Genomic DNA, 3,687 nt, shown 5'->3' with positions numbered 1-3,687 from the left:
CGTGCGTTTAGCCTCCACTACATCCCTGTTGATCACCTCATCAACGCAAGATCATTACAACTACCCATGTGGTAACTTGGCTCAGTGTCCTTTGCTGAATCCCTAGTGATATTCTTGTTTCTTGTGCTCTTGTTAACACTTTGTTCCTGTGTCTAGATTCCACTCTAGTCTGCCAACTCTGCTGTTACCGGCTGTCCTGCGTTCTCTGCTGTACCTGCTTTGCTAGCAGCTCAAAGGCGCTGTGTCCTTGTCGGCCACAATTGGATTCCTCGCTGTATCAGAGTGGAAACTCCTCTCTTGGCAGAACAACTTGGCAGGGACCGGAAGCAACAGCTAAGTGAGTTCCTCTTTTTAGTAAACTCTGTGTACACAATGTTCTCAATGCTGGAGTTCATGTGTATAGCCCCTGGTGAAACTTGGAGCAACGTTAATGTTGTGTTTAGCCTTCTTAGTGATTTTGATGATATCATAGAAGTGCCCCTAGCACTTCCAATTAAAAAGGCCATTTGACTGAAACGAGAATATGGTAAATCTTAAAAGTGGAATTTCTGTCCTAATTATGCTTTTAAGCGAAAGTTTGACTCCGGTATATTTAGAAACACCCTAGGTTGCATTTTGGCGAGAAAACATGGCACTGCTCTAACACGGTTTTCTTTAGGCAGTTGCAGTGTTTTGAATTGAATTCTTGGCCTTTTACTCCCTGATTAAGGTAAGGTTTGGAAAAATATAAGTCTGGGAAGTACATTCATATTTATTTTTTCTATCCTGTTATGCTTGTCTATGGGCAACTAAGACCACCAGCCAATATCTGACTTGCTTGCTTTTACTTAAAGGGACCACAATTACTTTTGTATATTTTGGAAATATAGGTATTTGATTTCCCAAATACTTAATATCTGATAGCTAAGTTTATTTTTCAAACCTGATCAATCTGCCAGGAACTGAAACTTAATTAATAACACTCAGTCCCACCAGTTCTCAATACTCAATTCTAGGGGTGGCACGGTTTTAGGATCATGGTTTTTGGTTCTGTACGGTTGTTATTTTTTCTTTTAATCTTTAACACTCCGGAATATGATTAATAGCTTAATTGTCCACAGTTTTGAAAATGGGTACTGTATATCATGTAATCATGCACAAATGGAATTTGACTTGACTTTAAGCACATTATTGGGACCATGTCTGAGGAAAGCTAGGTGAAATTTTGATACAGCAAGAAGGAAGACATTGATGATTTCAACATGCTTTTCATATATTTGGCAAAAAAAGGAGCGTGTATTGCCATCTACAGGAACTGATATGGCCTTTTAGCACACAAAGAGTGAAATATTACAGAATATCAATTGAAATAACTTTCATTTATCAAACTGCCAACTGCAGTGTATTTCTTACAAAATCCTTCAAAAGAAAGAGGAACTCTTAAAGCTCTGTCTTTTGAATAAAGCGTTTCAGAGAGATACTCATTGGAATGACTTTAATAAATGCTCTGCGTTTGCAAAACCCCCTTACCCACTCCAGTAATGTAGTGAGCGGTCACCGTGAGGAAACTTTCAGTGGCCCCGGAGGTCCATCCATGTGTAGTGAAAGCTACGTGGGCTGTATTGGACAATTCATTGACAATTTCTCCTTGTCTCATCATACAGTTTTGTGTTGGGAGGACGGAATATTATGCTGTGTTCCCAGTGTTTTCACAACCTTCTACCCGTGAAAGTGCCCTGGAACGGCAGTCAAACCCGTCACTTACTATTCGTGAACTCGTACCATATCTCCCAGTCACAGTTTTGACGTCACACAAACAAAAATTTCGACCCCTGTTGGTGCTGTAGACGCCAGTGATTAACAGTGAGAAATAGAAATAAATGGGTAACGTGAAGTAATTCTGCACACTGTAATCAAAGCAATACACATACAATTGTGTACTACTACGGATTATGTTTCTTAAATAAAGTCCAAATTTTGTTGCCAATTAGAAATCGTTAGTATCAGCTAGTGCTAGCTAACATCAACAGTAAGTAGCCACTAATTAACGTTAGCTAGAAGGGTTTCTTCTGACTTTGCCTGTAACCAGAGATGGCAAAAGTACTCACTTCCCGTACTCAAGTAGAAGTACAGATACTTGTGTTAAAAAATACTCTGGTAAAAGTAGAAGTACTGATTTAACTTCTTTACTTAAGTAAAAGTAACAAAGTACAGGCTTGGAAATGTACTTTAAGTATAATTATATTGCTAAAATCAGACCCTCACTCACTCCCTCTGCTGCCGAAAGACTTATTCATGCCTTCATCTCCTCACGACTTGACTATTGCAATTCACTACTCCTCGGCATCAGCTCAACCTCCATTAAAAGGCTCCAACTGGTTCAGAACTCAGCCGCACGACTCATCACCAGCTCCACATCCTGGCACCACATCACTCCGGTCCTAAAACAGATACACTGGCTTCCCATTTCTCACCGGATCCCAAACAAAATCCTGGTCCTCACCTACAAAGCCATAAACCACCTTGCCCCGTCATACCTCACTGTCTTTTCTACCCCTACCAACCTTCACGGTCCCTCAGATCCACCTCAGCCGGTCTCCTCTATGTCCCCAAGTCAAAGCTCCACAGTTTTGGGGACAGAGCCTTTTCCAGGGCAGCTCCCAGTTTCTGGAACTCCCTCCCCTATGAGATCCGCATCTCTGAGTCCCTCACCATTTTTCAGTCCCGTCTGAAGACCCATCTTTTTTGTTCTGCCTATGCTTAGTTCTACATTTATTTATTTTTTATACACTGTTTCTACTCTTTAAAGCGACTTTGAGCTTGGGAAAAGCGCTATACAAATTCAATTTATTATTATAAAAGTAAGAGTAGCCTTGAGAATGACAAAGCTACCCGGACCAGACAGATGTTACTAGAGTGCACGCTGAGAAACTACAGTGGACAGGGAGAAAAGACTTGTTCGCTGTCTGCCAATAGGCCTAACACATTTAGCTTATTTATTGTGACAGAGACTGGGACTCAATGTTAATAAGATTCTGACCAAGTAGCAAGATATGAATTCAATTCGGATTCTGTGAGAAGTCTGTATATTACCATCCAATTAGATAGAATTTGGTATTAAACTTATTAGTGAGGACTAGATTAGGACTGTATTTGAAGCTGATTCTGGTTCCCAACTTTGCCCCAGGTGTGTCTGTTAAGACAACTTCTCTCTTTTGATGCTTTATTACAGTCAAGCAACAGGACAAACATGGGTGTTGCTCTACTATGGCTGTGTGTGCAACATACACACGCTCCAAACCGAGACCGGACGGTTCAGACGTTTTTTCATGAACCACGCCACCCCTAGTCAATTCTAATGGGGGGAGGGGGGATCCAAATCTACGTAATTTCAAAGTTTTAAGGTTAATTTATTGTTGTTCCACAACACCGGTTAGGAGTTAATCGGTTAAAAGCAGCTGCTCTGTAGTCTGGTGTTACAGCAGCAGATGGTTATAAATGGTTTGGCTGGTGGGTGTTGTCTCACTGATATTACTGATGCTTTTTAGATGGGTACCATTGGTGTTCAGTGCGGTATCCATAACCCAGTGCAGAGTCCTCCTGCCCTGGGCATTACACAAACCATGCCACTTTGTAATGCTTCACATTACTGACATGTTACTTTTTAGCTCAAGTGCTACTGGTTGCTGTTTGAACAAGCACACAGAT

The sequence above is a fragment of the Etheostoma cragini genome, chromosome 22 (assembly GCF_013103735.1).
Source record: "Etheostoma cragini isolate CJK2018 chromosome 22, CSU_Ecrag_1.0, whole genome shotgun sequence".
Lineage (NCBI taxonomy): Eukaryota > Metazoa > Chordata > Actinopteri > Perciformes > Percidae > Etheostoma > Etheostoma cragini.
The sequence above is the reverse complement of the archived record's forward strand: the minus strand, read 5'-3'. Positions refer to the sequence as shown.